General features: G+C 39.1%; 1 pseudogene; it reads right to left on the bottom strand.

Moving 5' to 3' along the window:
- Nucleotides 1-20,186: 20,186 nt before the first annotated feature.
- On the bottom strand, nucleotides 20,187-20,679 carry LOC119513061 (annotated as a pseudogene).
- Nucleotides 20,680-25,842: the final 5,163 nt, after the last annotated feature.

Here is a 25,842-nt window from a genome sequence, read left to right as displayed (position 1 = left end):
CTGTTAACCATGGACTCCAGTTGCATTGATTATATTTTTCCCAAATACCATCCCTTTTTCAACACCTTACAATATTGACATTCATTTGCTTTCCCAAATGTAAAGACATTTTATATTTGTACATTTAGTCATCATCATTGACCACTCAAGGTTTCACTAAATTATATAGTCCCAGTCTTTATTGTCTATCTCTCCTTCTGGTGTCATACATGCCCCTAGCCCTCCTCTTTCAACCTTACTCACAGACATCTTTGTTCAGGGCACTTACAATATTGTGCTACCATCACACAGTATGGTGTTATTCATTTCTGGATCTATACAATCAATTCTGTTAAGCATTCTATATTCCTTCAGTATCAAATGCCTGATCTCTACCCTCTTTCTATCTCCTGATAACCTGTGTTCTCAGTTTTAACTCTCAAAGTTAGTTCATATTAGTGAGACCATACAGTATTTGTTCTTTTGTTTCCAGCTAACTTCACTCAACGTAACACCCTCAAGTTTCATCCTCCAAAACAAGAGTTTTAATGTGTGAAGTTTGCAAAATCTGCTGCTGTTCTCAGTGAGCAGAGCTCTGTGGTAGAGGGGGACAAATTTGCCTTGGGCAAGTCCATTATTCTTCCTCAGACCAAATTTCCCCATCTATAAAATAATAGTACCCAAAAACGCAGAATTATTTGAATGATTCAATGTGTGAGGCACTCTCACAGTAGCTGGACATAGCAGGTGTTTTCTAAATCATCATCATCATCATCACCCCAAGGACCTTTGAAGAGAAAAGGCTCTTGGAATTTGCTTAACTTGATAGGGTTCTTTTAGGATATGTAGACTGATTCAAACACTTATCTCTAATTTGTCAGATCTACAGCTTGGTTGAGTACACTTTCTCTAACTACCCAGCAGGTGGCATCCAGAGCTACCTATTCCCCTCAAGCCAGTTCTCCACAACTTTGTCTTTGTGGTGAGTGGGGGTCTGAGTCTCATGGGGGTCCAATTAGTGCACCAAGGTTGCATGTGTAGTTGGTGCTGCCCGCAGACACCACTGCTAATTAGTTAGAGATAGTATATGCCACAAAGCTGTAGATGTGACAAATTAGAGATAAGTCTTTGAATTAGCCTACATATCCTAAAATAACCATATCAAGTTAAGCAAATGCCAAGAGGCCAAAAACAACAGAAAATTTTAAAGCATGTGAAAAAACTAGACAATATGGATAACCCAAACCCAAACACCCGAATCAAAAGATCAGAGGAGACACAGTACTTGGAGAAATTAATCAAAGAACTAAAGACAAACAATGAGAGCATGGCACAGGATGCAAAGGATATGAAGACCCTAGAAGAGCATAAAGAAGAAATTTCAAGAATAAATAAAAAAACAGACAATCTTATGGAAATAAAAGAAACTGTCAACCAAATTAAAAAAGATTCTGGATACTCATACTACAAGACTAGAGAAAGCTGAACAGCAAATCAGTGACCTTGAGGATGACATAATAGAAAATGAAAGAACAAAAGAAAGAATGGGAAAAAAATTGAAAAAATTGAAATGGACCTCAGGGATATGATAGATAATATAAAATTTCCAAATATAAGACTCATTGGTGTTCCAAAAGGAGAAGAAAAGGGTAAATGTCTAGGAAGACTATTCAAAGAAATTGTTGGGTAAAACAACTCCCCCAAACCTTTGTAAACACAATAAATACACAAATCATAAATGCCCAGCTAACTCCAAATAGAATAAATCCAAATAAACCCACTCTGAGACATATTCTGATCAGATTGTCAAATACTGAAGAGAAGGAGCAAGTTCTGAAAGCAGCAAGAGAAAAGCAATTCATCACTTACAAAAGAAAAAGCATAAGACTAAGTAGTGACTACACAGTGGCCATCAGGGAGGCAATTCTGAGAGAGAAAAATTGCCAACCAAGAATTCTTTTATCCAGCAAACGTCTCCTCAAATTTGAGGGAGAGCTTAAATTTTCACAGATAACAAATTCTGAGAGAATTTGCTAACAAGAGACCTGTACGACTTAGCAGACTAAAGGGAGCTCAACGGACAGAGAAACTAGAAAGGAAAAAGAGATATGGAGAAAGGTTCAGTACTAAAGAGAGTCAGTATGGGTACGTTAAAAGACAATTGAGAGAGAGGGGAAAATGACAAACATAACCAAGGATAGGATGGCTGATTCAAGAATATGCCTTCACAATAATAACATTGAATGCAAATGGCTTAAACTCCCAATTAAAAGTATAGATTGGCAGAATGGATCAAAAACATATGAACCATCAATATGTTGCATACAAGAGACTCATCTTAGATGCAGGGACACAAAGAAATTGAAAGTGAACGGATGGAAAAAAATATTTCATGCAAACTACAGCCAAAAGAAAGCAGGAGCAGCAATAATAATTTCAGATAAAATAGACTTTAAGGCAAGGATGTTATAAAATACAAAGAAGGCCACTAGGTACTAATAAAAGGGCAATTCAATGGAAGAAAACTAATCATACTTTTTATGCACCCAATCAGGTGTGACAAAATACATGAGACAAATGGCCAAAACTAAAGGAAGCAACTGATGTTTCCACAATAATTTGTGGGAGATTTCAACACATCACTCTCTTGTATAGATAGATCAACCAGACAGAAGACCAATAAGGAAATTGAAAACCTAAACAATCTGATAAATGAATTGGATTTAACAGATATATATATAGAACATTACATCCCAAATCACCAGGATACACATACTTTTCTAGTGCTCACGGAACTTTCTCCAGAATAGATCATATGCTGGTATATAAGACAAGCATCAATAAATTTAAAAAAATTGAAATTATTCAAAGCAAATTCTGACCACAGTGGAATACAGTTAGAAGTCAATAACCATCAGAGACTTAGAAAATTCACAGATACCTGGAGGTTAAACAACACACTCCTAAACAATCAGTGGGTTAAAGAAGAAATAGCAAGAGAAATTGCTAAATATATAGAGACGAATGAAAATGAGAACCCAACATAATCAACCTATGGGATGCAGCAAAAGTGGTACTGAGAGGGAAATTGATAGCACTAAACACAAACATCCAAAAGGGAAAAAGAGCTAAAATCAAAGAACTAATGGAGCAACTGAAGAAGCTAGAAAATGAACAGCAAACCAATCCTAAACCAAGTAGAAGAAAAGAAATAACAAGGATTAAAGCAGAAATAAATGACATAGAGAACAAAAAACAATAGAGAGAATAAATACACCAAAGTTGGTTCTTTGAGAAGATCAACAAGATTGACAAGCCCCTATCTAGAATGACAAAGCAAAAAGAGAGAAGACCCATATAAACAAAATAATGTTTCAGAAAGATGACATTACTGTGAATCCCAAAGAAATTTAAAAAATTATAAGAGGATACTGTGAACAACTGTATGCCAACAAACTGGATAGTGTAGAGGAAATGGACAATTTCCTGGAAACATATGAACAACACAGACTGGCCAGAGAAGAAATAGAAGACCTCAGCCAACCAATCACAAGCAAAGAGATCCAATCAGTCATCAAACACTTCCCACAAATAAATGCCCAGGGCCAGATGGCTTCACAGGGTAATTACACCAAATTTTCCAAAAAGAACTGACACCAATCTTACTTAAACTCTTTCAAAACATCAAAGAAAATGGAATACTACCCAATGCATTTTATGAAGCTAACATCAATCTAATACCAAAACCAGGCAAAGATGCTACAAAAAAGGAAGACTATAGGCCAATCTCCCTAATGAATATAGATGCAAAAATTCTCAACAAAATACTTGCCAATAGAATCCAAAGACACATTAAAAAAATCATACACCATGGCCAAGTGGGGTTCATTCCAGGCATGCAAGGATGGTTCAACATAAGAAAATCAATCAGTGTATTACAACACATTAACAAACCAAAAGAGAAAAATCAAATGATCATCTCAATAGATGCTGAAAAACCATTCGACAAAATCCAGCATCCCTTTTTGATAAAAACACTTTAAAAGGTAGGAGTTGAAGGAAACTTCCTCAATATGATAAAGAGCATATATGAAAAACCCACAGCCAGCATAGTACTCAATGGTGAGATACTGAAAGCCTTCCTCCTAAGATCAAGAATGAGACAAAGATGCCCACTGTCACCACTGGTATTCAACATTGTGCTAGAAGTGTTAGCCAGGGCAATCCAGCAAGACAAAAAATAAAAGGCATCTAAATTGGAAAGGAAGAAGTAAAACTGTCATTTATTTGCAGATGATATGATCTTATATCTGGAAAACCCTGAGAAATCAACGATATAGCTACTAGAGCTAACAACAAATTTAGCAAAATAGCAGAATACAAGATTAATGCACATAAATCAGTAATATTTCTATATGCTAGAAATGAACAAGGTGAAGAGATACTCAAGATACCATTTTCAATAGCAACTAAAAAAGTCAAGTACCTAGGAATAAACTTAACGAAAGATATAAAAGACCTATACAAAGAAAACTACATAACTCTACTAAAAGAAATAGAAAGGGACCTTAAAAGATGGAAAAATATTCCATGTTCATGGATAGGAGGGCTAAATGTCATTAAGATGTCAATTCTACCCAAACTCATCTACGGATTCAATGCTATCCCAATCAAAATTCCAACAAACTACTTTGCAGACCTGGAAAAGGTAGTTATCAAATTTATTTGCAAAGGGAAAATGCCTCGAATTGCTAAAAACACTCTAAAAAGGAAAAACGAAGTGGGAGGACTTACACTCCCTGACTTTGAAGCTTATTATAAAGCCACAGTAGTCAAAACAGCATGGTACTAGCACAAAGATAGATATATAGATCAATGGAATCGAATTGAGAATTCGGAGATAGACCACCAGATTAATAGCCAACTGATCTTTGATAAGGCCCCCAAAGCAATGAACTGGGACATAACAGTCTTTACAACAAATGGGGCTGGGAGTGTCAGACATCCATAACCAAAAGAATCAAAGAAGACTCTATCTCACACCCTACACAAAAATTAACTCAAAGTGGATCAAAGACCTCAATATAAAAGACAGTACCATAAAACTCCTAGAAGATAATGTAGGGAAACATCTTCAAGACCTTGCATTAGGTGGCCACTTCCTAGACCTTACACCCAAAGCACAAGCAACAAAAGAAAAAATAGATAAATGGGAACTCTTCAAGCTTAGAAGTTTCTGTACCTCAAAGGAATTTGTCAAAAAGGTGAAGGGGCAGCCAACTCGCTGGGAAAAAAATTTTGGAAACCATGTATCTGACAAAAGACTGATATCTTGCATATATAAAGAAATCCTACAACTCAATGACAAGAGTACAGAAAGCCCAATTAGAAAATGGGCAATAGATATGAAAACACAGTTCTCTGAAGAGGAAATACAAATGGCCAAGAAACACATGAAAAAAATGTTCAGCTTCACTAGCTCTTAGATAGATGCAAATTAAGACCACAATGAGATACCATCTCACACCAATTAGAATGGCTGCCAGTAAACAAACAGGAAACTACAAATGCTGGAGAGTATGTGGAGAAATTGGAACTCTTATTCATTGTTGGTAGAACTGTATAATGGTTCAGCCACTCTGGAAGTCAGTCTGGAAGTTCCTTAGAAAACTAGATGTAGAGTTACCCTTCCATCCAGTAATTGCACTTCTCGGTATACACCCAAAAGACCTCAAAGCAGTGACACGAACAGATATCTGCATGCCAATGTTCATAGCAACAATATTCACAATTGCCAAGAGATGGAAACAACCTAAATGTCCTTCAACAGAGAAGTGGATAAATAAAATGTGGTATATATGCACAATAGAATACTACGCAGCAGTAAAAAGGAACGATTTCATGAAACATATGACAACATGGATGAACCTTGAAAACATAATGCTGAGCGAAATAAGCCAGGCACAAAAAGAGAAATATTATATGCTATAACTAATGTGAACATTGAAAAATGTAAAATAAATGGTTTATAATGTAGAATGTAGGGGAACTAGCAATGGAGAGTAATTAATGAAGGGGGAATGATAACCCAATAAGAACAGATAAGCTAGTGGGTAAATACAACATTCTGGGAATGCCCAGGAATCACTAAGGTTTGTTAATTTCTGGTGGGTATGGTAGGAACAAGTTCAGAGAAATGTTGCTATATTAGGTTATTTTCTTGGGGTAAAGTAGGAACATGTTGGAAGTAAAGTAGTTATTTTAAGTTAGTTGTCTTTTTCATACTCCCTTGTTACGGTTTGTTTGAAATGGTTTTTTTATTGCATGTTTTTTAAAAAAATTTTGATATAGTTAATAGTTAATTTTAAAAAAAGGGTTAATTTAAAAAAATGAAAAAAATATGCAGAGACCCCCCTGAGTAGCTGGTGGAGAATGCAGAGGTGTTGGGCTTCCCCACCTTGATGGTTGCTGATGTGTTCACAGACATAGGGGACTGGTGGTTTGATGGGCTGAGGCCTCTACCACAGGACTTGCCCTTGGGAAGACTGTTGCTGCAAAGGAGAGGCTAGGCCTGCCTATAATTGTGCCTAAGAGCCTCCTTCTAAATGCCTCTTTGTTGCTCAGATGTGGCCTTCTCTCTCTAGCAAAGCCAACCTGGCAGGTGAAATCACTGCCCTCCCCTCTACATGGGATCTGACACCCAGGGGTGTAAATCTCCCTGGCAACATGGAATATGACTCCCTTGGATGAATCTAGACCTGGCATTGTGGGATGGAGAACATCTTCTTGACCAAAAGGGGGATGTAAAATGAAATGAAATAAGCTTCAGTGGCAGAGAGATTCCAAAAGGAGCCGAGAGGTCACTCTGGTGGCACTCTTACTCACAATATAGGCAACCCTTTTTAGGTTCTAATAAATTGGAATAGCTAGCAGTAAATACTTGAAACTATCAAACTACAATCTAGAACCCATGAATCTTGAAGACGATTGTATAAAAATGTAGCTTATGAGGGATGACAATGTGATTGGGAAAGCCAGGTGGACCACACTCCCTTTTGTCCAGTGTATGGATGGATGAGTAGAAATATGGGGAAAAAAAACCAAAACCAAAACAAAACAAAACAAAACACCCATTGTTCTTTTTTACTTTAATTGTTCTTTTTCACTTTAATTTTTATTCTTATTATTTTTGTGTGTGTGGCAATGAAAATGTTCAAAAATTAATTTTGGTGATGAACACAAAACTATATAATGGTACTGTGAACCAATGAATGTATGCTTTGTATGACTGCATGGTATGTGAGTATATCTCAATAAAATTGAATTTAAAAAAAGAGAGAGAAAAGGGAATGGAATCAGAGTCACTTCTCTCCAAAGTGTGAAATTAGGGACACCTAGTAGACTATTGGCAACTGGCAGGAAGTATATCAGAAAATTCCCTAGAAGGATAGGGGGCATCTAGGCAGCTGCCCAAGGTTCAATACTTGGTTGGCTGAAGATGATTGGTTCTGACAGTGTATGTGAGGAAGAGTAAAAACTTTCGGGTGCAGCCACACTGCCAAATGTAGGCAACAATGACCTAAAATATGAGCGTAAACTAAGAAAGCCATAACCTTGGAATCAAAGGTGGGGCATCACTGGGGCTTGTGCAGGGACCTGGACCAGCAAGCAGGCACTTGAGAGAAGTTATGTATCCAAGGGCCCATTTTTTTTTTCAATTTTATTGAGATATACTCACATACCATACAATCATCCATGGTATACAATCAGTTGTTCACAGTACCATTATATAGTTGTGCATTCATCACCAAACTCAACTTTTGAGCATTTTCATTACCACACACAAAAAAGAACAAAATTTAAAGTAAAAAAGAACAACCAAAACATCCTATACCCCCCATCTCTCCCTATTATTCATTTACTTTTTGTCCTCATTTTTCTATTCATCTGTCCATACACTGGATAAAGGGAGTGGAAGCCACAAAGTTTTCACAATCGCACAGTCACACAGTGTAAGCTATATAGTTATACAATTGTCTTCAAGAACAAAGGCTCGGGAAGATGGCGGAGTAGGTAGGGCTGACTAGCTTCTCCTCCATCAGAGTAACTTTCTAGAAAGGAGCCAAAGGACACCAGGGACCATGGTTCCAGTGTGTGACTGGCCATAGAGAGTCCCCCACAGTATGTGGAGGGAACACCTGACAAAAACGGAGGACAGACAGTGGCTCCAGGAAGTGGTGAGTTCCCCAGGATGGACTGCTCCCTCCTTCCCAGACCCGCAGCAGCAAAACCACTGCTGGGCAAGGAAGTGAGCAGCGGCTCTCCGTTCCCTTCCACCTACCTTGATAGTTTGTTGGGAAGTGATCCTCCACAGCTGGATGGCAGGAAGCTCCTGTGAGGAAGCTGAGAGGACTGCTGTCCCCCCACGGAAGTCTGGAGGTGCAGCGGTGAGAAGCCGGGAAGGGAGAGGCGCCATATTCGTGATCAGGAGCCTCTCCCACACACCAGAGAGTCTCAGGTGCAGGGCAGGTAGAGAACTGGAAGGCAGGGCTCACATCCCACCTGCCGGGTGCCCTTGATTAGGCTCCCTGCCTACCTGCTCTGGTACCTCATCAGAGCCCCAGAACCAGGAAACCCCAGAGCACAGGAAGATCTGGTGCACTGATTAGTTACCCACCCAGTTTGGACTCCACCCACCTGGTTTGTACTCCGCCCACCCCACAGGAGATGTTCCAGGAAGATTTACCTGAAAGCTCCAACTGCTGGTAGGTTAGTGAAACTGCACTCCAGCAAGCTGTGTCTCAAGAGCACCACCTGCTGGTAGACTTGGGAAACTGCACTCCAGCAATCCAAATCATATATACTCAATTAATTCTGCACTTCCCAAAATAACCCTATAAAGACAAGCAAATGCCCCAAAGCCAGCAGAAAATTACAAAGCAGTTGAAGGCTATAGAAGACATGGACAAGCCAAACAAACAAATTAAAAAGCTGGAAGAGACACAAAATTTGGAGCAAATAATTAAAGAAGTACTCACAAATCATCAATATTATGGCTCAGGATATAAAGGACATGAAGACCCGAGATGAGCATAATGAAGAATTTGCAGGACTAAATTAAAAAACAGCAGATCTTATGGAAATAAAAGATACTGTTAATCAAATGAAAAATATTCTTGAGATACTTAACACCAGATTTGAAGAAGTAGAGGGATGAATTAGTGACCTTGAAGACTGGGTGATGGAAAGTGAAAGCACAAAAGAATGAATGGTAAAAAAAAAAAAAAAAATTGAAATGGCTTTCAGGGAAATAATGGAAAACATGAAGCACACAAAAAAGAATCATTGGTGTTCCAGAAGGGGAAGAGTACAGGGCTAAGAAGCATATTCAAAGAAATTGTTGGGGAAAACTTCCCAACCCTTCTTAATGACATAAACATCCAAATTTAAGATGCCTAATGAACTCCAAAAAGAATAAATCCAAATAAACTTACTCTGAGACATATACTGATTAGATTGTCATATGCTGAAGAGGAGAGACTTCTGAAAGCAGCAAGAGAGAAGTGAATCACCACATACAAGGGAAACAACATAAGACTAAGTGCTGACTACTCTGTGGGCACCGTGGAGGCAAGAAGGCAGTATGTGCTGGTTTGGATGTATTATGTTCCCCAAAATGCTGGTTTCTGATGCAGTTTTGTGGGGGCAGATGCATTAGTGTTGATTAGATTGGAATCTTTTGATTGAGTGTTTCCATGGAGATGTGACTCAATCAACTGTGGGTGAAACATTTGAGTAAATTATTTCCATGTAGATATGGACCCTGCCCATACAGAGTGGGTCTCAATTTAATCACTGGAGTCCTATAAAGGAGCTCACAAATAGAAGGCCCTCAGAGCAGCTGAGAGTGATATTTTGGAGAGCAGCTGAGAGAGGAGCTGGAACATAACGCAGGATCAGCCGACACCAGCCACTTGCCTTCCCAGCTAACAGAGGTTTTCTGGATGCCATTGGCCTTCCCTTGCAGAAGGCATACTTGTGTTGATGCTTTAATTTGGACAATTTTATGGCATTCAGACTATAAATTTGTAACCAAATAAACCCCCTTTACAAAAGCCAATCCATTTCTGGTATTTTGCATAATGGCAGCATTAGCAAACTAGAACAGAGTGGGAGAACATATTTCAGAATGTGAAAGAGAAAAATTGCCAGCCAAGAATTCTTTATCCAGCAAAGCTCTCCTTCAAAATTGAGGGAGATTTTAAAATTTTCACAGACAAACAAAAGCTGAGAGAATTTGTTAACAAGAGACCTGTCCTGCAAGAAATACTAACGGGAGCTCTACCAACTGAGAAAAAAATGGAAAGAGACATCTGGAGAAAACAACAGAACTGAAAAATTATTAGTAAGGGCAGCATAAAGGAAAAAAAAAGAGAGAGGGAAAAAAATAGATCTAATAACTAAAAACCAAAGGATAAAATGGCTGGTTCAAGAACTCCCTTCACACTACTAACTCTGAATGTGAATGGATTAAAATTTCCAAATAAAAGATACAGACTGGTACAATGGATTAAAAAAATGTAACACAGTGATATGCTGTTTACGATAGACTCATCTTATACCCTGTTGCACAAAAGAGATGAAAGAGAAAGGATAGACAAAAATATTCCATGCAAACTGCAATCAAACAGAAGCTGCAGTGGGAAGGGGGCAAGATGGTGGCATAAGGAGGACTGGAATTTAGTTAGTCACCTGGAGCAACTAATAAACAACCAGGAACAACTAGTAAATAATTTGAAATAACTGCTGGAGGACAACTATGACTGTCCATACACCGGACACCAACCTGGATTGGGAAGAATGCTTGAGATCACAGCATAAAATCTGTAAGTAAAAACTGTGGAAGCATGCCAGGAGTCCCCTCCTGCCACAGCAGGCTGAGCTACAAAACCTCACTGTGGTAGAAAGCAGCACTCTCTGAGCAAGCGAATGTAGCTCAGCCCAGCTCCAACTGGGGTTTTAATAAACAAATGTGGACTGCAGAATACAAGCTACAAACCCCTAACAAGCAGAAGGAAGCTTTTAGTGATTACTGACCTTAAAGAACCAGAAGACTCCTCTGTCCCAGGAGGGGAAGCCCAGAAGATTAGGTGTTACCTCTAGCTGACAAGTGAAACTGGGGGGCCATGGACTGGCTCTGAAACGGGGCTTTTGTCACTTTTTCTCTCTCTCAGCCTGAGGGGCTCAGTGGAGAGACCCTCAGCCATTTTCAGTTCACAGTGCTCTGACCCAGACAGGGTTGGAAATAACAGGGTCAGAGAGACAAAGGAGCTATTCAAATGCAGATAATAACTCCCTAGGGGGTGTATCTTCCCTAAAAGGAAGGAGGTGGGGCCCAGCTCTACTACTGTCTTACATTCAGAACCAGACCCCAGAGACTGGGTTCCCCCAAAACAGAAATAGGGTACTTTCATAGAAGAATGGCCAATGGTGTCTGGAACACCTCTGTTAGCTGGAAAGGCATGTGGCTGGCATCTTCTTCCTTTGCTCTCAGGTTGTGTTTCAAAATGGCTTTCTCCCAGGATTTCTCTCTAGGCATCTAGGGGTAGTAGTCTCTTGGTTTCTCTGAGGCAGACTCTGGAGTAGCAAAGGTCTACTTTCAATGGCCATCTTCAAAATGTCTCTCTTGGCTGCAGCCAACATCGGGAGTCTGCAACTCCAAGCATGTCTAAGTATCAGTGTCAACAAGTGTCTGGGCCTGTATGCCTCTCTTTTAAAGTACTCCAGTGATTAAATCAAGACCCAGTTGAATAGGCAGGGCCACATCTCCATGGAAATAATCTAATCAAAGGTATTACCCACAGTTGGGTGAGTCACATCTCCATGGAAACATCTGATCAAGTGGTCACACCTTAATCAATGCTAATACATCTACTCCCACAAGAATGCATTAAAGAACATGGTGTTTTGGGGGACATAATACATCCAAACCAGCATGCCTTCCAAATAAATTTGATAACTAGCTTTTACAATCTGCAAAGTAGGTGTGGGCCATACCTTCTTACACCAGTCAGGTGCGATAGACTGACAGGCACCACCTGCTGGGCAGATTAGGAAAAACACAGCAGCTAGAGACCTCACAGGAAAGTCTGTCAATCTCTAAGACACACCCGCAGGGAGACTTGAAACTGAATATAACCCCATTCTGAGATCTGAACCCATTCTGGTCTGGGAAAATCTGATTAGGGTAACCAAGGAAACCAAATGCCTAGACAACAGAAAACTACAAACTACACTAGGAAAAACAAAGGTATGGCCCAAAGGAACAAAGTTACACTTCAGTCAAGAAAGAGCTGAGATATTGTTTCATGTTAATGAAACAATCTATTAAAGATTTTCAAAGAAATATGCTAAATCAAATCAAAAACCAAATCAATGAGTTTAGGGACGATATGGCAAAAGAGAGGAAGGCTACAAAGAAACACTGGGCAAATAAAAGGTAGAAATCAAAAGTTAAAAAAAAAACAGCTGGCAGAATCTATGGAAGTGAAAGTCACAACACAAGAGATGAAAAACACAATGGAGACATACAACAGCAGATCTCAAGAGGAAGAAGAAAACACTCAGGAACTGGAGAATAAGACACCTGAAATCCTACACACAAAAGAACAAATAGGGAAAAGAATGGAAGAATATGAGCAGTGTCTCAGAGAATTGAATGACAACTTGAAATGCATAAATGTACATGTCATGGGTGTCCCAGAAAGAGAAGAGAAGGGAAAAGGGGCAGAAACAATAATAGAGGATATAATCAATGAAAATTTCCCATCTCTGATGAAACACATAAAATTATAGATCCAAGAATCACAGTATACCCCAAAAAGAATAGATCTGAATAGACCTACACCAAGATACATAGTAATCAGATTATCAAACATCAAAGACAAAGAGAGAATCCTGAAAGCAGCAAGAGAAAAGCAATCCATCACATACAAAAGAAGCTTGATAAGACTATATGTGGATTTCTCAGTAGAAACCATGGAGGCAAGAAGGAAGTGGTATGATACATTAAAGAAACTGAAAGAGAAAAACTGCCAACCAAGAATCCTATATCCAGCAAAACTGTCCTTCAAACATGAGGGAAAATTTTAAATATTCTCTGAGAAACAGACAATGAGAGAGTTTGTGAACGAGATACCTATGCTATGGGAAATACTAAAGGGAGCACTACAGACAGGAAAAGACAGGACTGAGAGGTTTGGAACACAATTTTGGGTGATGGTAGCACAGCAATGTAAGTACACTGAACAAAGATGACTGTGAGTATTGTTGAGAGAGGAAGGTTAGGAGCATGTAGGACACCAGAAGGAAAGAGGAAAGATAAAGATGTACTGTATAACTCAGTGAAACCTAGAGTGCTCAACAATTGTGATAAGATGAACAAATATGTTTTCCATGAGGGAGAACAAATGGATATCAACCTTGTAAGGTGTTAAAAATAGGGTGGTATTGGGGAAAAAAATACAATCAATGCAAACTAGAGACTATAGTTAACAGAAACATTGTATTATGCTTCCTTTAATGTAAAAAAGGCAATATACCAAAGCTAAATGCCTGTAAGAGGGGGTCATAAGGGAGGAGTATGGGACTCTTGGCATTGGTGATGTTGTCTGACTCTTTATTTTAGTTTAATTCTATCTTTCCTTTTGTTGACTTTTAGCTGTCTTTTTTTTTCTTTTCTTTTTTTCTTTTGTTTCTCTACCTTCTTTGACTCTTCCGCCTTCTTTGTGGAAGAAATGGAGATGGCCTTATATAGATAGAGGTGTTGGTGGTGAATATATAAATATGTGACTATACAGGGAACCATCGATTGTTTACTTAGGATGGACAGTATGGTGGGTGAACAAAACCATCTTTAAAAAAAAACGGGTTGATGAAGAAACCTTGAAGGCAATATATTGAGGGATATAAGTCAGATGAGACACAAAAGGACAAATATTGCATGGTCTCACTGATATGAACTAATTATAATATGCAAACTCATACACATGAAATATAAGTTATCAGGATATAGAACAAGGCTAAAGAATGGGGAGTGGTTGCTTTGTATGAACAGAATGTTCAACTAGGTTGAACTTAAGCATTTGGAAATGGACAGAGATGATGGTAGCATGTTATTGTGAGCAAAACTAACAGTGCTGAATGGTGTGTGAATGTGGTGGAAAGAGAAAGCTTAGAGTCACATATATCACCAGAAGGAAAGTCGGAGGTTAAAAGATGGGAATGTATAAAACAGTGAATCTTGTGGTGGACCATATCCATGATTAACTGTACAAATATTAGAAATCTCTTTCATGAAGTAGAACAAATGTATGACACTATAACTAGAAGTTAATCATAGGGGTGTATATAGGGAAAAATGTACCTATTGCAAACTATGTACTTTCATCAATAGTAACAAATGTACTATACCAATACTATGAGTCAATAATGGGGGGAGTTGGTTAGGGGTATGGGAGGATTTGAGTTTTCTTTTTTTATCTTTATTTCTTTTCTGGAGTAATGAAAATGTTTTAAAAAGTGAAAAAATTAATTGTGGTAATGGATTCACAGTTGTATGATGATACTGTGGGCAATTGATTGTGCACTTTGGATCTTTGGATAACTGTATGGAATGTGAACAATCTGAATAAAATTAAATTTAAAAAAAAAGAAGGCTCCACCTATTTAAAAAAAAGGAAGCTATGGTAGTTATACTAATATTGGACAAAATAGACTTTAAATGCAAAGATGTCATAAGAGATAAAGAATAAAGATATATTAATAAAAGGGATAATTCACCAAGAAGAAATAACAATTATAAATGCTTATGCACCCAATCAAGGAGCTCCAAAATACATGAGACAAACATTGGCTAAACTGAAGGGAGCAATAGACACAGTTACAGTAATAGCGGGAGACTTCAATATACCACTCTCTTCTGTAGGAAGAACTAGACAGAGGACCAATAAGGAAATTGAGAACCTAAACAATATGATAAATGAATTAGACTTAATTGACATATATAGATCATTACATCCTGTTCCAGTTTGCTAATGCTGCTGTTATGCACAATACCAGAAATGGACTGGCTTTTATAAAGGAGACTTATTTGATTTTACAGTTACAGTCTTAAGGCCATAAAGTGTCCATCAACAGTGGGGTGCCTTCACTGGAGAAAACCTCTGTTAGCTGGGAAGGCATGCAGCTGGTGTCTGCTTGCTCCCAGGTTGCGGTTCAAAACGGCATTCTCCAGAATGTCTCTGTGTCAGTTTCTCAGGGCAAACTCTGGGCTAGTACCTCAAAAGATTAGCAAAACTCTGCTTTCAATGGCCATCTTCAAAATGTCTCTAAGTTGCAGCTCCTCTCTCAGCTCCTGTGCATTTTTCAAAGTTTCCCTCTTGGCTGTGGTAGTAGTCTGGGCCTGTGTGGCTCTTCTTTAAATATTCCAGTGATCCAATTAACACCCATCCTGAATTGGCAGGGTAACACCTCCATGGAAATTATCCAATCAAGTGTTTCACTCACGATTGACTGTGTCACATCTCCATGGAAACACTCAATCAAAGAATTCCAATCCAATCAACAGTAATACATCTGTCCCCACAGATTGCATCAAAGAATGCAGCATTTTGGGGGACATAATACATTCAAATTGGCACACTTTGTGACCAAATAAACCCCCTTTATAGAAGCCAATCCATTTTTGGTGCTTTGCACAAATAGCAGCATTTAGCAAACCGAAACAGAAGGGAAAGGGGCCTAAAATTGCCAAAAATATCCTAAAAAAGAATGAAGTGGGAGGACTTTCACTTCCAGACTTTGAAGCCTACTGTACGTTTACAGTGGTCAAAACAGCATGCTGTTGGCATAAAGATAGACATATTGATCAATGGAATCAAATTAAGAGTTTGGAAATAGACCCCCAGATATAAGATCGACTGATTTTTGATAAGGCCACCAAATCTACTGATCTGGGACAGAACAGTCCCTTCAACAAATGGGGCTGGTAGAACTGGATAGTCATAACCAAAAGAACGAAAGAGGACCCCTACCTCACACTCTACAAAAATTAACTCAAAGTGGATCAAAGACCTCAATATAAGAACAGTATCATAAAACTCCTAGAAGATAATGTAGGGAAGCATCTTCAAGACCTAGTATTAGGAGGTCACGTCTTAGACCTTACACCCAAATGACAGGCAATGAAAGAAAAAAAAAATAGATAAATGGGAAGTCCTCAAAGTAAAAAGCTTCTTTACCTCAGAGGAATTTGTAAAAAGGTAAAGAGGCAGCCAACTCAATGGGATAAAATATTTGGAAACCATGTATCTGATAAAAGATTAATATCTTGCATATATAAAAAAAACCTACAACTCAACAACAATAATACCAACAGCCCAATTATAAATGGGAAAAAGATATGAAAAGACACTTCTCCAAAGAGGAAATACAAATGGGTAAAATCAAAGGAAAAATATTCATCTTCACTAGCTATTAGGGAGATTCAAATCAAGACCACAATGAGACATCATCTCACACCAATAAGAATGGCTGCCATCCAACAAACCAGAAACTACAAATGCTGGAGAGGATGTGGAGAATTGGGACTCTTATTAATTGCTGGTGGGACTATATAATGGTAAAGCCACTCTGGAAGACAGTTTGGCAGTTTCTCAGAAAACTTGATATTGAATTACCCTATGATCTGACAATTCCACCTCTCAGTATATACCCAGGAGATTAGAAAGCAGTGAGAGGAACAGACATTTGTACACCGATGTTCATAGCAGCATCACTCATAATTGCCAAGAGATGGAAATAATCCAAGTGTCCTTCAACAGACAAGTGGATAAACAAAATGTGGTATATACACACGATGGAATACTATGCAGCAATAAGAAGCAACAAGGTCTTGAAACATATGGCAACATGGATGAACCTTGAAGATATAATTCTGAGTGGAATAACTCAGACACAAAAGGAAAGATATCATATGTTACCACTTCTAAGGACTATCTGAAAAATGTAAAATCAATGTCTTATAATGTAAGAATATTGGAGACCTAGTGATAGACAGTAGCTAGTGAGGGGGAATGATAGTCTAATATGTTTGGACATGTTAATGATGGTGAATTCAAAGGTGTAGTAGTGGATAGGTGTGACAATTGTTTGTTAATGGGATTAAAAGTATCAGAGCTGTATTGAAGGTGATTAGGAATGAAAAGGGTTGTTTAAAGGCATGTTTCCCACAGATCAGCACCACAAATATAGATAGGTGCTTGCATGTAACTTCTAAGGTATCTGTACATTGGCACAGATAGTTGACAAAAGATGGGTACATGGGAAAAATCTACACATCTTGTACTAGGGACTATAATTAAAGGAACACCATATTCTATAAAAGTTTCACTCACTAAGTTTATTCATCAGAAACTTAAATCCTTCAGAGTGCCCCTATGCCAGCTAAGTTTTGAAACCTAGAGGCAATAGCCTCTTCAAGAACATCAACTAGATACGTCCCCTTTGCTTATAAAGTTGACACCCCCTTTCAACATGAACAGGTTAGGATAGTCACTGCCTAGGCATCCCTGAAGATTGGGAAAGTGATTAGACTAGAGGAAGGTGTAGCAACAGACAAGAAGGAATTTAACAAAGGATTATGAATATTGAATATTTATATAATTTTCTCCTCCTTAGTTGCTGGGGTATTAGAACAGTTAGAAGGAAAAAATAGAAATGGTGGAACTGTATCCCACAACATCCTTTGAAATTTGTTATATAGCTACTTGGTAAATTGTTATTTGAAAGCTACATCTTTTTGTATAGATGTTAGATTTCACAATAAGAAAATGACTGAAACTATGGTACCATAACTCATAATAGGTTTGGAAATTTCCTGTATATCTACTAGTTAAATCATGTTTTGGAAGATAGTACCTTTCCATATATGTGTTATGTTTCATAATAAGGAAATAACTGAAACTGTGGAATTGTAACTTATAGTATTCTTTGAGGTTTGCTCTCTAACTTCTTGTTAAATTGCATTTGGAAAATTATTACTTTTATGTATATGTGTTACACTCCACAATAAAAATATGCTTAAAAAAATAAAGGCTACTGGGTTGCAGTCCAACAGTTTCAGGCATTTCCCTCCAGCTATTCCAATACACTAAAAATTAAAAAGGGATATCTATATAACGCATAAGAATGTCCTCTCGACTCTTTCAGATTTCTCAGCCACTGAAACTTTATTTTGTTTCATTTGTCTTCCCCTTTCGGTCCAAGAAGTCTTGCTCAATCCTACAATGCTGGGTCCAGGCTCATCCCCAGGAGTCATGTCCCACATTGCCAGGGCAACCTTCGCCGTGGGAGTCATGTCATACATAGAGGGGAGGGCAGTGAGTTTACTTGAAGAGTTGGCTTAGAGAGGCCACATCTGAGCAACAAAAGAGGTTCTGTGCAGGTGACTCTTAGGCACTATTTTAAGTAGGCTTAGCCTCTTTTCTACAGCAACAAACTTCATAAGGGCAAGCCCCAAGATCGAGGGCTCAGCCCTCCAAATAGGCAATCTTGAATGCTTGTGAGAATATTATCAATTCCCCAGGTGGGGAAGCTTAATGTTTCCACATTTTCCCCTAGTCCCTCAAGGGGATTTTGCAAATACATTTTTATTCTCTGCCCAAATTACTTTGGGATGTATTGGGGCTTCCCATTAGCCTGTACAAACCAACCAGATTTCATTCCCTATTTAACATTCCATGTAATTATGTTGTTTGAATAAATTGACCATACAAGTTAATCATATAGTGTGTTACAAACAATACAGATTTTACACCTAATAAGCATCTCTTCCTTTGGTCTCACACATAAGTTGAAGTTTTTAAAACACTGCCAATTTTGTTCTGTACCCTTCAGTCTGATTTACCTTAGTCCTAACCAAGTCCATTTTGTTCAAATCTCTAATCGAAAGTGTGATTTTTTTTTCAGACTCCTTAACATTTGCTGTATGAGGTAACATACAGCAAGGTAACATTCACAGCAGCCATACTCTGGCTCTGAGTCTCAGGTGTCACACAGATACCCAAAGTTCCAGGGACCAACCAGGTTACACCAAAAAGTTCAGCATCTCAGAATTTAGAAATAACCATTACAACTCAGGAATAGATGTAACTGCTTTAAGAGCTTACACTCCAGGAACTTTTACCATAAGTCTTCCCCTGATAACCTATGCTCTCAGGCTCAGGTCTCAGAGTTTGCACATTATAGTTAGTCCATATTAGTGAGTCATTATAATGTTATTTCTTTTCATTTCTGGTTTATTTCACCCAACATACTGCCCTCGATGTCCATTCACCTCACAAGCTCACTCCTCCTTGTAGCAGCTCAATACTCCATTGTATGCATACACCACAGTTAGCCATTCCATTCATCAGTCTGATGTACCCTTAGGCCACCTCCATCCACTGCAAGTCATGAATACTGACACCCTAAACCCAACTGTGCAAATGTCCATTTTTGTCCCTCTCTTCAGATCTTCCAAGTAAATACCAAATAACCGGGTTGCAGGACCATATGGCAACCCCATGCTTAGCTTCATGTGGAACCACCACCCTGTCCTCCAGATGGGCACCATTCTAATTCCCCACTGACAGTGGTTAGATACAACACTTTCTCCACATTTTCTCCAGCACTTGCTCCCTGTGTTTATTTTTTAGATGGCTTTGTTCACACATCATACATTCCATCCTGAGTAAACAATCAATGGTTCCCTGTATAATCACATAGATATGCATTCACCACCATTATATATATAAAGACATTTCCATTTCTTCCACAAAGAAAGAGGAAGAGGTGAAAAAAGTACAAAGATAAAAGAAAAAGAAAAAATGAAAACTAAAAAGCAACAAAAGAGAAGACAAAATTAAAATAAAATAAAAAAGTCAGACAACACCAATGCCAAGGATCCCATACCTTTCCCTTAATCCCCCTCTTACAGGCATTTAGCTTTGGTATATTGTCTTTGTTACAAATAAAGGAAGCATATCACAATGTTATTGTTTACTACAGACTCTAGTTTGCATGAATTGTATTTTTCCCCCAATATCACCCCCCCCTTTTTTTTAATTTTTACAATCCACAAGTCTTTTACTTCTGTTTTACACCTTTTATGCCATGAATTCATAGGGAATAGGCTCTAGTAGCTCAGGCTCCTTTCCTAGGGTTCTCACAAAGTGTGCTTCTCTGGGTGCAGCAGGCTGGCTCTTCAGCTGAACCCAGGTACACTTCTCTTTGGCTTCCTATTTTTCTGATCATTTTCCTTCACACGCTTCAAGAAACTATCTCTGCTCTTAGAGTGCTTAATATGCTCAATACGTACATTAATTCTCTTGGCAAAAATCTTGCCCTTCACTTGTTTGTTTACAACAATACCAACAGCATGCTGGGTAACATTGTAGACTCTTCCAGTTTTGCCATGGCAACATTTGTGAGAGGAATTCCTTTTTGAACAGTGCCCATTCCCTTGATGTCTACAATATTGCCTTTCTTGTAGATTCATGTATACATGGCCAAAAGAACAATTCCATGTTTTCTAAAAGGCCTAGAAAACATATAGCAGGTGCCTCTCCTCTTTTCCTTTGTGTTCGTCGTTTTCGTGAATTACTGCAAGATGGCAGTTCTGGCCAAAAGGACACAACCCCCTTTTAAACACCTTGCAAAGTTGACATTCTTTTGTTCTCCCTCATGTAAATCATATTTGTACATTTTATCACAATCATTGACCGCTCTAGGTTTCACTAAGTTACACAATCCCAGTCTTTATCTTCTATCTTGCCTTCTGGTGTCCCACATGTCCCAAACCTTCTTTAAACCACACATCATCTTTGTTCAGTGTAATTACACTGTTGTACTACCATCACCCAAAATTATGCTCCAAACCTCTCTCTCCTGTCTTTTCCTCTCTGTCTGTAGTGCTCCCTTTAGTATTTCCTGTAGTGCAGGTATCTTGTTCACAAACTCTCTCATTTTTTGTTTGTCTGAGAATATTTTAAAATCTACTTCATATTTGAAGGACAGTTTTGACAGATATAAAATTCTTGGTTGGTGGATTTTGTCTTTCAGTAACTTGAATATGTCATACCACAGCCTTCTCTTCTCCATGGTTTCTACTGGCAAATCCACACAGAGTCTTATTAAGCTTCCCTTGTATGTAATGGATTGCTTTTCTCTTGCTGCTTCCAGAATTCTCTTTGTCTTTGACATTTGATAATACGATTATTAAATGTCTTAGTACAGGTCTATTCAGATCTATTCTTTTTGGGTACCCTGTGCCTCTTGGATCTGTAATTTTATGTCTTTCATAAGAGCTGGGAAATTTTCATTGATTATTTCCTCTATTGTTGCTTCTGCCCCTTTTCCTTTCTCTTCTTCTGGGACACTGTGACACATACATTCATGTGCTTCATGTTGTCATTCATTTCCCCGAGACATTGCTCATATTCTTCCATTCTTTTCCCTGTCTGTTCTTTTGTGTGTAGAATTTCAGATGTCCTGTTTTCCAGTTCATGAATATTTTCTTCTGCCTCTGCAAATCTACCATTTATGTCTCCATTGTGTTTTTTTGTTTGTTTGTTTTTATTTTGAAATAAATTCATAGTTATAGGAACAGTTGCAAAAATAATACAAACCCCATACACAGAACTCCAGCATACCCTGACACCCCTCCCCCGATACCCCAATCCACCAACTTTAACATGCTGTCACATCACTATTTCTTTCCCTCCCTCCCTCCCTATCTATCATCTATCATCTATTGCTCTGTCTTCTGAACATATGAGAGCTAGCTGCACACATCCTTGAACACTATAATTCACATATACACTTCCCATGAACAAGAACATTCTTTTAGGCAACCCCATTAAGTGCAGCTAAGAAGTACAAGAGATTCAACAATGATACAAAGCTTACATTCTATATTTCCTTTTCCTTATGTCTCAACTGTGTCCCTTTGAGCCTCCTGTCCTCCATCCTCAGATCCCATCCAGGTTCATCCTTGCCATTCAATTGTCATCTATTTAGACTGTCTTTTTTATTTTTTTATTTTTTTTCAATTGTGGAAACATATATACAGCCTAAATCTTCCCATTCCACCCCCTCCCTAGCATTCCATTAGTGGGATTAATCACATTTAGAATGTTGTAATGGTCTTTCCCACCATCCATTACTAGTAATTTCCCTTTACCTCAAACAGCAACCCTACACTCATTTCTTAACTCCCCATTGCCCCTTCCCCCATTTCTCTTAACCCATACTCTATTTTTCATCTCTATGGTCATATTCTCTGATAATTTCTTTGTGTTTACCGTGGGGCTTAAAATTAACCTCTTAAATCCATATCAATCTTGTTTTTCTTTGATACCCCTTCACTTCAATAGGGCACATAAACTATGTTCCTATACTCCTCCATTCCCCCACCTTTATATAGTTGTCTAAAGTTACATATTTTACATTGAGTTCAAAACCACTGATTTGTCATTAGAGACTGTGTATTTTACATCATGTAGGAAGTAAATAGTGGAGTTACAATTCAAAAATTATTGACTTCTATTTGTATTCCACTGTGGTTGGAGAATGTGCTTTGAGTATATTCAAATTTTTTTTTTTTAATTTCTTGAAGCTTGTTTTATGTCCCAGCGTATGGTCCCTTCTGAAGAAAGATCCGTGATCACTAGAGAAAAATGAGTGTCCTGGTGATTTGGGATGTAAGGTTCTATACATGGTCTGTTAAATTCTCTATATCTCTTTCTCCTTCCTTTGTTTCTCTGTTGGTAGGGCTCCCTTTAGTATCTGAAGTAGGGCAGGACTTTAATTGGCAAACTCTCTCAGCATTTGTTTGTCTGTGAAAAATTTAAGCTCTCCCTCAAATTTGAAGGAGAGTTTTGCTGGATAAAGTATTCTTGGTTGGAAATTTTTCTCTCTCAGAATTTTAAATATGTCATACCACTGCCTTCTTGCCTCCACAGTGGCCGCTGAGTAGTCGCAACTTAGTCTTACATTGTTTCCTTTGCATGTGGTGAATTGCTTTTCTCTTGCTGCTTTCAGAACTTGCTCCTTCACTTCAGTATTTGAGAGTCTGATCAGAATATGTCTCGGAGTGGGTTTATTTGGATTTATTCTATTTGGAGTTTGCTGGGCATTTATACTTTGTGTATTTCTATTGTGTAGAAGGTTGGAGAATTTTTCCCCAACAATTTCTTTGAATACTCTTTCTAGACCTTTACCCTTCTCTTCCCCTTCTGGGACACCAATGAGTCTTAAGTTTGGATGTTTTATTTTATCTATCATATACCTGAGATCCATTTCAATTTTTTCAATTTTTTTCTCCATTCTTTCTTTTGTTCTTTCATTTTCTGTTCTGTGGACTTCTAGGACACTGAGACGTTGTTCAACTTCCTCTAATCTTGTATGGTGAGTAACCAGAGTGTTTTTAATTTGGCCAACAGTTTCTTTTATTTCCATAAGATCTTCTATTTTTTTATTTACTCTTGCAATGTCTTCTTTATGCTCTTCTAGGGTCTTCTTTATGTCACTTATATCCTGAGCCATGGTCTTCCTTATGTCCTTTAAATCCTTTGCCATTTTTTCATCCCTCAATTGTAGTTCTTTGATTAATTGTGCCAAGTACTGTGTCTCTTCTGATATCTTGATTTGGGAGTTTGGAATTGGGCCCTCCATATCGTCTGGTTTTATCATATGCATTAAGATTTTCTGTTGTTTTTGGCTTCTTGGCATTTGCTCTGCTTGATAGGGTTCTTTCAAGTGGTAAAAAAAAAGATACCAATCTAATTTTTCAGAACTACAAGTTGGTGGCATACACTTTCTCTAACTGACCAGCAGGTAGTGTCTGCGAGTCACCTATACACCTCAAGTCAGTTCTTCACCTTGTCCCCGTGGTGTGTGGGGAAATGATTCTTGTGGGGTTCAGATGGTGAGCTCAGTTTGGGTGTGTTGCTGGAGCCGACTGCCCTGAATGTGGGGTGTGTGTCCAGGTGGCCAGGGAGGAAGGGCAGCTTTAATATTCAAACCCCCCAGGTTCCCGGAGATTCAAGGCTGCTGCAAGAGTCTAAGCCTTCATTTCATTTCAGCCCCAGACCCTCTCTCTCGCTGACCCACAAACCACCGGACTGGGCATAACGTCCCTGGGTTTTCGAAGCAGGCCCCCTTTCTCAGCTGTGATCTTCCAGGACCTCTGCTGAGGTAATGCTATGTTATGTCACCAGTGCGCACCATCCCTCAAGGGAAGCCCCGGGCCACCGGGCCGTGCAGGGGCACTCTCAGCCTGATGCAAAGATGGCCAAACGGGGGATCTCAACCCCTCCCCCACACACACAGTTCCTCCTTCCCAGCTCCGGGACAACTGGCAGGGCTCTGGGCTGTGGGCACGGCCCCGGGCAGGAGTTTATCCAGCCCTCCGGGGAGCCAACTGCAAGCCACAGGGTTTCTTTCTGCTTCCGGCTCTCCCCTCCACTCCCCTGTCCCTGAGGGTATCTGCAGTGGGCTATCCTCCAGGCCAGACACCGAGAGGCTGGCTCAGCCCTCTCATGCTGTGTTTTACTGCGTGGTTCCCATTATCACAACTGTAGCCGCTCCTGGGTTTTTCCCTTTTTTTAAAAAAGAACCAGTTGGTCTCCAAACGCCAACCCCTGGCTTCCCCACACCGCAGCATGGCTGCAGGTCTTCCAGCCAGCTTACTCATTCGTTTCAGAATGCAGACTCCCGGTTTCACCAAGTATACGGCCCCTGTGGTACTAGCAGACCTCGTCCAGCTGGAGCATCACTGATACCAATATTCTGGGTCACTCTCTGGTTTTTATCTAGTATTTTTCACGGATGTGGTTTTTTGCCCTGTCTCACCTAGCCGCCATCTTAGGTTCTCTCCTTTGTGTTTTTCATCTCTTGTGTTGTGCCTTTCATTCCCATAAGTTCTGCCAATTGTTTTTTCAAACTTCCCTGTTCTTCCTCATGTTCACCCAATGTCTTCTTTATATCCTTCATCTCGTTGGCCATATCTTCCCTCAACTCATTGACCTGAGTTTTGAATTAATTTAACATATTTGTTTGAAGATCTTTAATTAGTTGTTTCAATTCCTGTATCTCAGTTGAAGTGTAACTTTGTTCCCTTGACTGGACCATAGCTTTTTTTTTCCTAGTGTGATTTGTAATTTTTTGTCGTCTAGGCATCTGGTTTCCTTCATTACCCCAATTAGATTTTCTCACACCAGACAGGCTCGGGTCTCGGGAGGAGGCTCTATTCAGTATTAGGTTTCCCTGAGGGCAAGTCCTAGAATATTGAGAGACTTTCCCATGAGGCCTCTAGACTCTGTGCTTCTCCTATCCTGCCCAGCAGGTGGTGCTTGTCAGCCCACAGTTCCCCACTGGTGTAAAGAGGTGTGGTCTCTTTAATTCTCAGTAGACCCTGTCCTGGCCAGCAGCTGAGGGTGTCAGTAGCCAAGTTTACTTTGTTTCTAGTTTTCGTTTTTGTTTGTATTTTTTTCCCCAGGCCGTGGGATCTGAGTTCTCTGAGGGAGGGCAGCCACTTGAGCTGGGCACTGCCCCCCATTTCCTTAGGGAAGATACAGCCTTTGGGGAGTTATCTTCTACACTTGAATTCCTCCTATGTCTCTCTGACTTAGTGAACTCCACCCTTGCCTGAGTCAACACTGACAATTGAAAATTCCTGAGGCTTTCTCTAATGAGCTACTTAGAGTAAGAGAAAAAAAAAAAGGGAAAAAGGGAGAAAGCCCCTTTCAGAGCCAGTCCCCA

The sequence above is a fragment of the Choloepus didactylus genome, chromosome 2 (genome assembly GCF_015220235.1).
Source record: "Choloepus didactylus isolate mChoDid1 chromosome 2, mChoDid1.pri, whole genome shotgun sequence".
Taxonomy (NCBI): Eukaryota; Metazoa; Chordata; class Mammalia; order Pilosa; family Megalonychidae; genus Choloepus; species Choloepus didactylus.
Note: the sequence above shows the minus strand (reverse complement) of the source record. Positions and strands in the feature narration are given on the sequence as shown.